The 14565-nt window shown below is 35.2% G+C and overlaps 1 long non-coding RNA gene across 1 annotated transcript; it reads right to left on the minus strand.

Annotated features, from left to right (window-relative positions):
- Nucleotides 1-1566: 1566 nt before the first annotated feature.
- LOC108748538 lies at nt 1567-2838 on the minus strand. The gene is made up of 3 exons (XR_001939307.1): nt 2546-2838; nt 2079-2289; nt 1567-1979 (listed from the first exon to the last, which is right to left on the minus strand). It is a non-coding gene; the product is annotated as an uncharacterized LOC108748538 (long non-coding RNA).
- Between the last annotated feature and the right edge of the window lie 11727 nt (nt 2839-14565).

A 14565-nucleotide genomic window follows, 5' to 3' on the forward strand; every position in this document is an offset into this window, starting at 1 on the left:
GACAATAACGACGCCGGTTTAATTAAAAAATTAAAGATGAAGCATCACAAAATAAGAAAATTTTATTAAATTAACAAAATTTTTTATGTAAAAAAACTTGGTGCTGCTAAACCTCAAAATATAATAAGGTGATCATTAAACTTATTATATTTTGAGGTTTAGCAGCGCCAAGTTTTTTTACATAAAAAATTTTGTTATTTTAATAAAATTTTCTTATTTTGGAATGCTTCGTCTATAATTTTTTGAGATTAAATGTTGTATTTCGTTGCAAATATAAAAGATTTTTGAATAGAACGATAAAAGTACGTATTATTTTTTTTCATTAATTAACTGTTATATGTTGCGATAAAATATATGTTTTTTTCGCAATTTACAAAATACAATAGTATATGTAATATGTATATTGCAAGAAAATATATATTCTTTTTGCAATTGGCACAATTTAAAGATTTTATTTCATTTTTTTTTAATACATATATACGTATTACTGAGGGATAATTTATAATAAAAAATTAATAATATTACTACTTGAATTATATTATTTATGTAACATTTTTGGTTTTTTTTTTTTGGTTTATGTAACAATTTTGTATGGATTTATGAGAGATACACGCACATTTGGCGCCTTTTTTTATCTTTTTTTAAAAAGGTAATTTTATTGAGTATACATATACATCAATTTATTAATATTACAAATTTGTAAATTTTATAAAAAAAGAAATTAAGATGATTTTTACGAACAACGTTAAGATTTAACGTTGAAACTGATAAAATATACTATTTCTTGTTCAATAATAATATTCAAATCATTATAGTAATGATATGTTATAATAATGTTTCTATATAGAAAATATAATATAAATAGTAAAAAATTTGTGAATTTTATGCCAAGTATTTGATGAATTCTGTGCTTCTCGTTTCTTGGGTTATTATGTATCGGGAAGAAGGATCATAACTCAAGTTGTTTCGCTTCATGCACTTAAAAACGAGGTACGTGAGATATTATTTTCATTTTAAGTTTGTTCTTTGCACCTTGAATTTACGATCCCGCATCTTGGCAGATTTCGATTTGAAAAAAGCGGTTAATATTTCAGCAGATGTTTCTGGCAGATCTGTGGAATGGATACTAAAAATATAAAGTGAAGGAATAGAAATAAAATTATCATGAATTAATATAAAAATTCGCTCAATATACACGTGAGTCAAATTTAATATCAAGTATGCATACATGTAATTTATATTAACAGGATGAGATGTGTGTAGTACGCTTTTAACTTTTATATATGCTTGTGAAACAAGTATTATGTTACAATCCAATTAAAATTGCATACACACCAAATGAATATAATATAATAATTACATTAAATAAATTATGCAAAATAAATTATTAATGATTTACAAAATCAATCGCATGCAATTTTAATATAAAAGCATAATACAATAATGCCTTTACTTCTCTCGAATATCACAAACAAAAATTTGATTATGAGTTGAATTTCCATTGGTTATAAAAAATAATAAATGTCAAGCTGAATGTAAATATTAATGGCAAATTTTCGATCAGAGTAATACGAGGAGAGGCGCCACGTCAAATAGTTTGACGGAGTTACGTCATAATTTGCCACAAACTAATTCCAAGCGAGATCGACGTGCCAACGTGGAGAAATTTAATTTTCGGTCAGCGTGCATCCGCCGTTTAATTACGCCAAGTTCGAACGTCTGGCTTCTCTAATTCGTCCAAATAGAGGAGCACGCATGTGGACAGAAGCCAAGTTATATTAGGACGATCGTGGGTCAATTAAGCGTCGAACTTTGTCAAGCTCCTGACATTAAAGTATACGTGCCTCTAGAAGCTTGCAAATTACTTCGTAGATGCACTTCGTGCCCGTAAGTATTTCAAGTGCCAAGTATTGTATTAAGAGATGTAATAGATCTCAAACTTCACTAACTCGTTTTTCTTACATCAATGAGAAATATTTCTATGAAAAATAAAATATATTGAAATTATAGAGAGAGTATTTACGATTATACTAATATACACATCTTGAATAATTTTTAGTACAAGAAAAAGAAACAACTTTTTCTAACGTATTTTTAGGACGCTGTCGCTAGAAAGACTCCGTAAGGTCGAATTTTTAAGATATAGCATGTCGTAGTATTCCTTTCCGAGTAATTTGAGTGATGAGCAAGGCGAACGAATTTCCACTAGGATTTGATGGTAATTGAGAAACGTTGTCAGAGAGAGAGGTATATCGGGACGAAAACATGTTGGGTAACTACTGCTGGACTCTAAACGTGAAATCAATTTTTAATTTAAAAGCATGTAAAAACAAAAATTAAACGTTTAACATTTTTTATTTGTTTCCTAATTTCAATTTGTTTTCAAATTTTCGTTATATTGGAAATCATTTCCTTTCCTTATGTCAAATCTAATAGAAATATTTCGACGGTAGATTCGGACTTGGCATTGAGAATTATTCTAGAAATCATCTTTATATGATCTTGCGTGAAACCTTGTAAGCTATAGTGTTATCAATTGTCTTACCAATATATTCTATACGGGTAATTATGATAATACGAGAAATTATGATACGTCAGGTGCAATGAACGTAGCTACATTTCAGTAAGACTTTTACAATCGTTTCGGTGGAATGTAATTTCGACTAATGGGTCCTACAATTTTTGGAAGTCGTTTTTTACTGCGTACGCAGGCTTTTTTAGGTCAGCAGCAAATTGCAGCTTGTAAAAAGACCGGTTGCGAGCGCGGAGTCATATTCGCTCGGTCGACAGATCTAATCGAGCAACGCAGCAAACTCGAAGAGTAATGATCCTCAGCGACTCGCCTCTGCGATTTATCGACACGGCTTGAGTGACGTTAGCAGACATTTAACTTCGAAGACGAGCGAAACTTCGCGATGCTTCTTACGGAAAAACGTACTCGTGTTTCCCCGTTACCGCTTTTGTCAGAAAAATAAACGCGGTTGACGCACGACGTATATTGTCCGATTCAATTGCAAACTCGACGTAAAAATGGCTGCCAAAAATACGGGATAACACATAAACCGATAAATCTCAGAAAGCTGCTGTTTCCTATACGTGTCTATCTGTTCGAAGGAAAAAAAAATGAATTACAAAAAGAAGATTGCTCCTTATATCCGTAGGGGATTATCACGCGAACGACATTGAAATATCCCTGGCAAAGCGGTGGGAATGACAAAATAAATTGTCTGTAAGTACTAGAGAGAGTTCAGCAAAGCGGCAATGATTCTGAAGGCTCAGAGAACGCCGGAAATCACCCATGCTAGGCCACGGGCTGGCCTGGAAGAAAATTGTTGCGCTGCGCCGGCATAATACATATATATCTCGGAAACGCCGCGTCAGCGTCAACACGAACCTCTTCGTAAGGCTCGCCCGCGACATCCGTTACAATTCGACGTGACGTTGGATATAAAGGAACGTACGTCGCGCCGAGGATGAATTGTGGCACAGGATTCCCGGCACGGGATAACCCGGCGCGATATTATAAAACTGTCGTAACACGTGGCGATCATCCCCTTTCGCATTAAATCTAACGTCGCCTTTGAAAGATGGCGGGCAGACAGACGCTCCAGTGCAGTGCGGCGATCCCAAGGCGTTTGTCACGTCTGTCATTTCGCGGAAATTTATGTCTCCTCGAAGATCACCTACGCACAACGAACACATCAGCAAACGCCGCATCGCATCGCATGGCGGCGCTACCGGTGCGTTGTAGCGTGGCGCGATCGTCTCTCGCGTGTCTCGCATCCATACTTTATGCCAATCTTACCGGCGCGGCGGACGCCCCGGGCGCTTTTCAGACGGAGAATCCTTCCATTTACTTGGCCCACCTGCCTCTCTCAACCCGATCGAAATGATTATGGAACAGCGTTCGTATGCCCGCCGCATATTCGCTCGCTCGCGTTTATTCCTTCCTGCATTGATTCGTAGCATCGTAGCCTACGGATCCCCTACATTTTCTTCCCTTCGAAATCACAGTGATCGCGAGAACGAATGACTTAATCAACCCTCGCCCTCCGTCGCTCGCCGCCCGCGCCGCGCCTGTGGTTGGCCGGATTCAAGCGGATTCAAATCGCCTTGGTTAATCGTTAGTACAGCGGATGGGATTCAGCGCCGAAGAATTATTATACATACGCGGAAGGATGCCCTTCAATGAGAGAGCAGTATGATGCATCTCGTGCATACGATGTGCAAGTGAAATAAATACATACACGAGAGAGAGAGAGAGAGAGAGAGAGAGAGAGAGAGAGAGAGAGAGAGAGAGCGTAGAGATACTGCAGACACGTAGCGCAGTCGTGTGTCTAATAACAATTCGATTTTACTGGGGGTATGCGCGTGCTGCGTCCCGTTTCCGCTCGGGCCGGAAAACAGCTATTGTGCCGTACGAGTGCAGTGCCGACGCCATCCGCCTTCTCAATGGCATTGGCTTAAATTTGAACTATCTTAGCTGCGTAAATACACGTATCGCGTGCACACGGTCGATAGAAATAGTGGGCTTTGGTCGCGAGACTCTCTTAATAGATCCACGAGTCATCGCTCGTTGCGATGCATTTCAACAATTGTATCTGTGAGATAAATATTTGTCTATTCTGAAATAATAATTGTCACTTGAAATGTTAAAAATAAATGACGAGAGTGAATTCAATATAATGTAAACATTTAATATAAATGACATGATTAATGTTAGGTATACATATAATTAATCCTTCGTACACACGATGAGTGTTAATGGTGTCTCGGATTAATTTTTATCATTTTTAGGCTCGGTTTTTCATTTTTTAATTAACTAATTGGACCTAATGTAAAAATTGTATTTATAACTATGGTTAAATATATAATATATGTCGTTAAATCGATGATTTTATAGTAACTTTTAAAATTACCACACAAAACTATCATTTTAATAATTAGTTATAGCTATAGAAAAACAATTTTTTATCAGATTAAAAGAGATTAATTCTAAACTACAAATTTATCAGAAAATGAAAAATCAGACTTTACAAGTATACAAAAATTATTAAGTAATTCTTACATACACTTTAACGTCTTTAGAAAATATTTGTAAAGTTCTTTATTAAAAAAAAAAAGAAAAAAATATAGAATTATTTAAAAAATGCTCTAGCCTAGTAAATGTGCACATGAATGACTTAGTCGTATGTACTTACTATTTATAAACTCCTACGTTAGAAATTGAATCTTCTCACGTTATCGGAAAATTTCCAATTATCAGGTACATAAACACTTCCATCGCCAAAATATGTACAAAAAAGACGGTTTTATTGAAGCATTTAAAAATTTAGTAAAATCTGAAAATAATTTTATTACATCATAAAAATAATTATAAAGGACGCTTAAACTGTTTGATTTAAGGTTGCTAGAATGTTAACATTTTTTTGCAGTATTGCTCATTGAGATGTCTACGTGTGTACTTTTGATGTTTAATAGCGTAATCTTTATTTGTCTCATTTATAGTGATAACTTGAAAATTATATTTTTAAGGGGTTAGATCGATATGACCGGGCGAAAAAATAGGTAATTTTTCAGCGTGGATTGCCGATTTGTGGTTTGGTACTTTATTTAAGTACACATAGAAGGTATAAAATATGCAAAATGAAAGAAAAAAAAATTTTAATACCATTTATTGAAATGTTATAAAAAGTCAATTTTTTTCGCATCAATCACTAGTGCCAATGATTTCTAGTTGCCATATTGAATCTGAAACCAAAAAGAAAATAACATTACTTAAGTGCATTGTATTCCTCAAGCATTGACCGAGCTTATTAAAAAATTGTTGAAATTTGACTAAAAAAAAATTTTTTAACTTTTGGTTTGATTTTTTCGCACAAGTATTGTTAAATAATTTATTAGTATTTTGCAAAATAACAATGATATTGTAAAAATCTTCAGTCGATGCTTAGAGTAAATTAAGAATAAGAAAAAAACCCAAATTCAAGTCAATCCGATAAGTGTATCCCGAGAAACCTTCGACACCACTTTGAAAATAAGCTTTCGAGAGAAACGCATTTAAAGTTTTACAACATAGTCTTTATATTATATAGTGCAAACTTTTCTTATCACTAATCTGCCATGCCATTCGTAATAATTGTCCCCTTCGTTTTCTGCTTTACTCTGCCTCCTTGAAATACCTTTTTTAGATGTCTCCAACGTGCGTGCGAAATTCAAGGCTTCGCGAATGCTTGCTATAACCGGCCCAACGCTTTTATCGTATTTATCATTAAAAAAATACTTGAATAACGATTCTTGAATATACTGCTGGCAATATTGACAGTAATTTCAACGCATTTAGCACCACTAACACGTTGTTTTTAGAGTGAAAGTCCAAATTAACGCATTCAGGCTCTCATTCGAATTTTGAGTGTAACCACCCAAACAGCGCGCTAATAAATCAACAATACCAACATTCCGACCTGCTAAACCTGCCTAGCCTATTACGACCAATTCTGAGTGGCCGGCACGCAGTTATGAATCCGTTGTAGGTCGGCTGTAGGCTTTGTAACTCGGAAACTAACTCAAATTTATACTTCAGACCTTTTGTTCCTTATATTCTACAGGCTCCAAACTATTTTTTAAAGCAAAAAAGTTTTTGTTTGTTGACTTTTTGAAAATTTTTCATCAATCTGAAAGTTACTTTTTGTGTCATATTTAAAATAAGAATAAAGAAACGATATTATTTTCATACAAAGAAAAGTACGTTATTATTAATAACATGTAAGTGTGCAATAACAGTGAGATGTGTACAGTGAGATACGTAACTGACCACTTGCGTGTCTCCTGTGGGTCTGATCACGGTATTGAATACATGTAGAGAGTTCCAATAAAACTTAAAAAGACTTAAATTGGTCTTGTATTCATATAGAAAAAAGTCGGAGTCAGATCAAGAAGAAAATTGTACCTCTTGATATTAAATCAATAGTAGTCATACCAATATGAAAATTCATTTAATAATTAATAATAAAGATTTGTACGTCACCATATTAATGTTGCGAACTGTTGTATAAATACTAAATTTATCTTTACACGCCTTTTTTCAAAGAAATGCGATATTTCTATTTAAAATGTATGTCACCATATTAAATGTTGCGAACTGTTGTGTGATTATTAAATTTATCTTCACACGCCTTTTTTCAAAAAGATGCGATATTACTATTTAAAATATAAGATTAAACGAAAATGTTTTGCGTTTTTAGATTAGGATTACTATCGATTGATTTCGGTTTAATATAATGTTATTAGAAATGTACTGAAGATGGTCAAATATTGACCGAAACGTATACAAATTGTACTAGTTTTTTATAATATATGACTTCTAAACAACGAAGGTTGGTTATATGCTCCTGAAAAGTTTAATTTTCTTAATGGTAGCCACTAAAATATTGAGATATTATTTTGATCCAACAAAATTATTTTCAGACCTGTATCAAACTAACTTTTGAGATACTTAAAAAAAAATTGTTCTTTCTGTGTAAACATTGCGCTATATTGCACATTTCAATATCAAAAGCAGTTAAAATATGTATTTTCTAGAAATGTATGTTTTTAATGTTGTTTTTATAGTTTACGTTAAATGATAAACATAATAAACTTGTAGAGCCAGCTTATGTATATGGATAAAGTGTAGTGTTCAAAATTTCAATGTTCTCAAAACGTTTCGCGAATAATCCAAGTTCGTCGAAGAGCGACCATCAAGAATCCCCCCCCCCTCCCGCCGGAAAAAAATCCCACGCTCTCTTGTACAATGAATTATAAAACATTCTTTTCCCAACAGATATTTCTCTAACTTTTCACTTAAACGCACAAGCGGAAACAGGAAGGGCCCCACTCGATGCTATCGGGCGTTGGCGAAGGGATTGTCCACGTAGAAGTTCCCTAAGGCAGCTGTAAGGATGTCAGGGGAACCGGCGAGAGAAAGCAAGGAAGGAAGCTCGATTTGGGGATCAAGCGCGAAAGGGAAGAACAAAAGTAAACTTATTTTCCGGTAATGCGAAAAGTTTGAGAGGTGGAAAAATGTTCTCAACGGTGCTTTTTGTTCTAATCGATTGCCAGTTTGCTCGATGCCCGCATTTATCAGGGGGCGGGCGTTGCGCGAGCGAGCGAGTGCCGATAAAAGCCCGCTTCGAGATGTAAAGAAACGTCTCGGCGCGCTGTTCGCGATAGAATTTTCGATTGGCCCTTATCCCGTTTTGCCCCGTTGCTCTCACAATGAAAAGTACCGATGAGGACAACGTGAATTTTTACAGACAGAATATCCTGATACCGATTTGAATGCCGAAAACTACAGCATTAACGTCTGAGATTCGAAAGAAAATTTGAATAGCTATTGTGAAGTCACAATCGAATCTGTCTGAAAACCAATGCAATTGGTGTAAATTACTTGTTTCCGTAATACATATATAAACAGCTGGATATAATCAGCGATATAAAAGCTTTTTGGGAATCTGTCAAACGTTATGAAAGAGCTTATTTAATAATCACGTACCATATGTCGATAAAATACGTTTAATTAATTAAATTATTTATTGAACACAAAAGATTTAGGCTCCGCGAATTTTGCGTGTCCAATAATTATGTTTATTATGCACAATATTGTCCGAATTCTATTAATTGCTTATTGTGTGTGATACGTTAAAAGAACAAATATTCGTGTTTTTAATTATACCCGTTCATTTACGTCGTCATAATAATTTTTGCTTGCCGTGACATAAATAAAGAATTATAAATTACGAAATATTATCGTATGATATATTTAATCTCTCTCTCTCTCTCTCTCTCTCTCTCCCTCTCTCTCTCTCTCTCTCTCTCTCTCTCTCTCTCTCTCGATATTCACACCAATACCAGCGAAAGGTTTAATTTAATTTATCTCAAGCCTGATTTTTTGCTCTCATACAGGTCGCAATACTTGATTCACGACACGGAACGTCACGATTTACTGAAACGTATAAAAATCAGAATTTTATGATACGCGCAAGATCAAACGTAGCTATTGCTGACGTGCGTTATAGTTCGCCGCTCCTATAAAATCTAATAAGATATATATTACAACGTCCGTATAAAATTGAAAATTCCATGATGTTTTCTAGAATTTTGCAAACACACATACAAAGACAATACTATAAAGTATTTGTTAATTTCATATTTCTCACTTCTTAATAAACCATAATATTTTGAGATTTCTCGTATAAAAACCTTGTAATTTTAAATAATTTTATTAGCATTCACGTACTTTCAAAACTTAATCTCGTCACTCAAAAGAATAACCATTCAATTCAACAAAGCCTGCGCAATGGTTCGTTACACATTAACAACATTCCTCGAATTATTATACTTTATGCTTATTATTTTGTCAAATGTTAAATACGGCAACTATAACTGTAAACTTTATCTATCGAACTTTCCAAAAACCTGTGAATTATAAAAATAATATAATAATAATAATCATATTTTATAACTCGGAAAAAAATAGAACAGATCCGAACAAATCCGATTATATTTCATCAGGTCTGAATCACTCGCAATCAGATCTGGTTTCATCAAACTATTGGCTTGATCTAATCAGATCTAATCAGATCTTGACATGATGAGATCGATCCTTGAACAGATATAATCAGATCTGATCTCGGACAAATTTTTTATATAATATTAATTAATTCAAGTTTATTGCTAAAGTAAGTATTACTGATTAGCGTCATGTTTCACAATACACGCAATAAAAATTTAAACGTTTCCCCGTTTAAATTCGGAAATTAATTTTATGATGCTCTCAAGTCACTCATTCGAAGCTATCTATCACATCTAGCGTTGCTTTACCTCTGCGATCGTAGATGAGAACTGCTACTTTGATGATCTACAAACACTGAATGCATATGTAGGTGTTACATATCTAGTCAATAGTTGCACACTCTACATGGTTATATATGAATATATCTGAGACATAAAACATCGAAGATCAGATTGCACTCCATGATCATATACATATGATCAGATCTGTGCAAATATAAGAAGTCACACTTGAGCATATTTGACCAGATATAATTTGATCTGCGGAGATATAATTGATCTGGTCAGATCTAATCCTTTTTCCCGGGAAAAATGAAATTTTTATAAGTTTTACGTCGAGATCTGCTTAGATCCGATAAAATCTGACATGTAACATCTGCTTATACCTTGGGAGATCCGATGTGTTAGATCAGATAATGTCTTATTAGATCGGAAAAGATCTGATTGGATCTGCTATTTAATATTGACCAATAGCAATGATCAGATCTGGTGAGATCGGATTAAAGCTTAGCATGACTGGCTGGATATGATCAGTTCTGGTCATGCGGATCTGACAAGATAAAGTTATATCCAATTAGATCTGATTCTACCTAAATTTCAAATCTCATCGTATCTTATTTTATCAAATCAGTTATGATTAAATCTCTTTCATTTTTCCCCTCGGGAAACGATGAGAATACCGTAAGAAATTGAGTAATAGATACGCAAAAGTTTTGATGTCTTTGTAACTTGTTTTCATAATTACAATAATATTTCATATTTTATACAATATTTTGTTTAACACTTTCATTTCTCAAAATTACAAATAGTGTAAGCTCAATATTATACCACACAGTACTCAATATTTACAGAAGGCTTTTATCCCATTGTATTTATCGCAAATAATATTCAGCTTACACAAACAAATTCCTGAGTGAAAGAGCAAATGAGCGATGGTTTGCACGCGGCGCGACGATTGTAACCGCCTAGTACTCATCTCCGTCATATTTTACAGTAATTCGCGCCGACTAATCCCTCCGAACTGTCGAGCATTTCGGCGTCTCGGGGCTCTGGCTAACGGGCTTATGAATACACGACATTCATCAGTGCAAAGTAGACGGGACAAATTGCTTTCTGGAACTCTAAGAATGAAGACGTACCTTGCGTTACGTGGCAGAGCCGTTCTTGCGCAGACAGAAGTTCCCAATGACGTCCTCCTTTGTAAAGTCTAAAGAAGATGAAGGGGCATAAACTGGGCGACAAGGGCACTCGAGTCTTTCTGCCTAACTCACTTTCACGCAACATTCTTGCTGAGAAACAACGAAAAGTAGACAAGGGGAAAAAAAAAGGGAAAAGAGAGACGCATAATGTAATCGGCTAACTAGCTTGCACGTACAATATCCGAGGAGAAGAACGCCAAGAAGATGGAACTGTATTAAGCGAGAGAAAATTAGATTTTAAATTAAAAAATAAGATTAAATAATCAGTCGAGAAAGAATCTCGATTTCTCTGACGAAACTCTGATGTTTCTCAGCGTTTGTACGGCACGCTAATTAGAACTTTACGTTACATTACATGAGATGTTGGTTCGCGTTACAAGAAATGTAGATGAAAGTAAATACGGAAAATTCGCAGTATCTAGCACATTTATTCAAACGAAACGCGCATTTGGCAAGACCGGAGGAACGTTGGTGAAGACTGTAGGTGAAAAAGAAACTGTGAAAAATGACGGCTAAAAATAAGTAGATAGCCGCCGCAGCAAAACGACACGCTCCTCACCGTATTGTTGGCCGCAAAAATAAATGTTCTTCGTGGAAGTACGTGTAAAGCGAGGTGAAGAAATCCTATAGAGCCTTCGGTGTAGTTACTTCACTCCTGTTCCTTGGCCGGCGAGGAGTAATAAAGTGCCAGTGTCCAAGCTACCGGAAATTAATCGTCGCAGAGAAAACTGCAGTGCACTCGACGGTTTTCCTTTCCCAGAAATACAACCCGACCTCTTACTTTCTCGTCTAGAGAGGCTACTGGACTATAGCGGAACACGCGTAATTTCGCAAGCCGAGCGTCCAATAAGCAGCTACCTCCGAGTACTATCACAAAGCCGGCGCATTCAAATGCGACATAAAATGCGACGGTTTTGCTCCGACGCAATTAATTTATATTTTTGCGATTATTTCGTGTCAAGGAGCAAAGACACTCTGAGACGAAAGTTGCAATATTAATAATTGCATTTTTAATTAATTAAGAGATGGTAATATACTAGGTTCTTGCAGAGAGAGAGAGAGAGAGAGAGACTGAAACATTAAGAGCTCTTTAGAAATAAGTTAGTATTTACAAGTATACATTAAAATATATTATACAGTTTATAACTCATGTTGTAGAGGACATTTGAAGATGCAAGGTGCTGTGTATATATTCATAGATTTTAGCGGCTTCGAAATTCGGTATTCGAAAGTCAATTAGAAGATATCTTAATTTGGATTTTTTTTCTTAAAATAGAAAACATCTGAAGAGAGTATTGGCATTTTATACATATATGTTCATTAATCATTTCATTATCTTATCCTTATAAAAATTTTACTTTTAATCACATTATTACAAAAATCCTATTTATATAATATTATCCCAGGGGTTGCATATCTCATATTTATAAGATATCAACGATTCAAGGTTCATTTTAATTTATCTATATAAATGTGATTATACAATAGTTAGAACTAGAATAAATTGTTTATCGCAATGTTGAACAAAACGTCGATCAAAAAAATGAAAGAAGAAATTTTGTAAAATTGTTTTAATTTTTGCAAGCTCATAAGTACTACGAATATTTCGCTTCAAGGTGGAAGTTAATAAGTTCAATAGTTTTTGAGAAAAGTGTCTGGGATAAGATGGGAAAGCATAATAAAAAAACGCATTTTTAAAGTTTTATAAAGAGTTTGAGAAAAAAAGAAAGAAACGAATTATCTTACTTGGCTGTAGGCCCATAAAATGTTTATACGTACCTTTGTCTTTCTTTTTTTTTTTTTGCTCAATAGGAAAGAATAATAAAAGAGTGTTCGATATTAAAAGAAACCTGTAGAAAAAACGGCATCGTACGCTGTGTTTTTCACAGCATGAAAATATCAATTGTTTGAATTTTGTCAAATCGCTTATTTAGAAATATAAAGATTGAAAAAGTAATAAAAAAATTAATAGATTCTTTTGACCAGTCAAATATTCGTAAAATATTCCCTTAAAAAGGCGAATTCGAACAATGCTTAACAATTAATGAATTATTTATCATTCATATTAATCGAGATAGAATCTCTTTCGCATTAGCAGCTTGGCCATAATTTATCATCTCATCTCTGTAAACGTAAATGTATTCAAGACATATAGACACAAATGTGGAACTGAAATTCATGACATTCATCGCACCCCCGTTCCACTGTCCTAGAAACATTTCGACGCGCCGCGAGTAATTGAATGGGAAATGAAGCGGTAACGCCCGCGACGATATGCAACTCTCGTCCCAGATTAATATCCTCAGATATCGGCGGACTTAATACGCTTATTGCTCGTTCCGCGAGTGCTCGTAATAAATGCGGCGCAGCACTTTGTTTATGTGTATCGACCCTGTTCGCGTTCGCCCTTCCATGTCACGTTCCAACAGACTACACAATAATTGCAATCCACGCAACCCTCGTTACGAGAATTACATCGTTGCGAGAACTCGATGAATACTTACTACAATTGCCGTACTACCTTCGCGACACCTGTAACTCCGCGCCCGACGAGATTTGTTGGCGCATGCGGGCTCTTGTGTGCAGTCGTTAAGTAACTGCGCGCATCTGCGGGCGTGACACACTCCGCTTCACAGGCGGTAATGAAAGGGCGGAAAAGCAAACGGCTCCACCAAGATATTTTGTTGACGCTGTACGCGCGAAGGAGGGGGCAATTTCTGACGTGATGTCACCTCGAAAGTGCGATACGTAATTTCTATAGACGCACCTCGCAAGTTTGCGGACGCAACAGTTAGCAATTTATCACGACAATGTATAATATTACAGTGCGGATTTATCAGCGCAGCGGGGAATCTATCTCTCCTGTGGACAATGCGGGCCGTCTCGCAACGCCAGAGTGGATTCCCCGTCGCGGGTCATTATCCAGCTTACGAAAGTTTCGCCAAATGCAACATTACGATGCGAAACATCAAATATGGACGGCAGTCATAATAACAGCCGCAATAAAATTCATACGTAACGCGAACTATGAAAATTTTATAACATTGCGTGCGGGAAGCTCGGAAACAAAATAACTGACGGAGATACTAATTGAGATACTTGTGAAACGCATTTTATGGCGGAAGTATCGGTGGCTCGAAAATCCGTAAATTCGGAACTAAAAGTTTCATGTTCGCGGTCTTCGCGCAACATGCTGATAATAAACGAATCGCCATTTCGCGGAATCGTCAAATGATCGTGTGCACTTATCTTTATACTGTAATATCTATGACAGAAGGAACGATTTTGCTGAAGCACAAAAATTTCGCTAGAGAAATACGGATCTAAGAATAATTTTGTTGGGCCAAAATAATATCGTTTCCTTAATTATTTTATAAGTGGCACGAAAAGTGACTCTTAAAAAATGATTTTCGAATTAAGGTAAATGTCCCAATAACCGGACGGGTCCCAATATTCGACCACGTTGAAAAGTAATATTTGTTATTCATTTTTACAGTTAATAAAAATAACAGTTATATTGTAAAAAAAAACTCCT

This window comes from Trachymyrmex septentrionalis, unplaced genomic scaffold (genome assembly GCF_001594115.1).
Source record: "Trachymyrmex septentrionalis isolate Tsep2-gDNA-1 unplaced genomic scaffold, Tsep1.0 scaffold23, whole genome shotgun sequence".
Lineage (NCBI taxonomy): Eukaryota > Metazoa > Arthropoda > Insecta > Hymenoptera > Formicidae > Trachymyrmex > Trachymyrmex septentrionalis.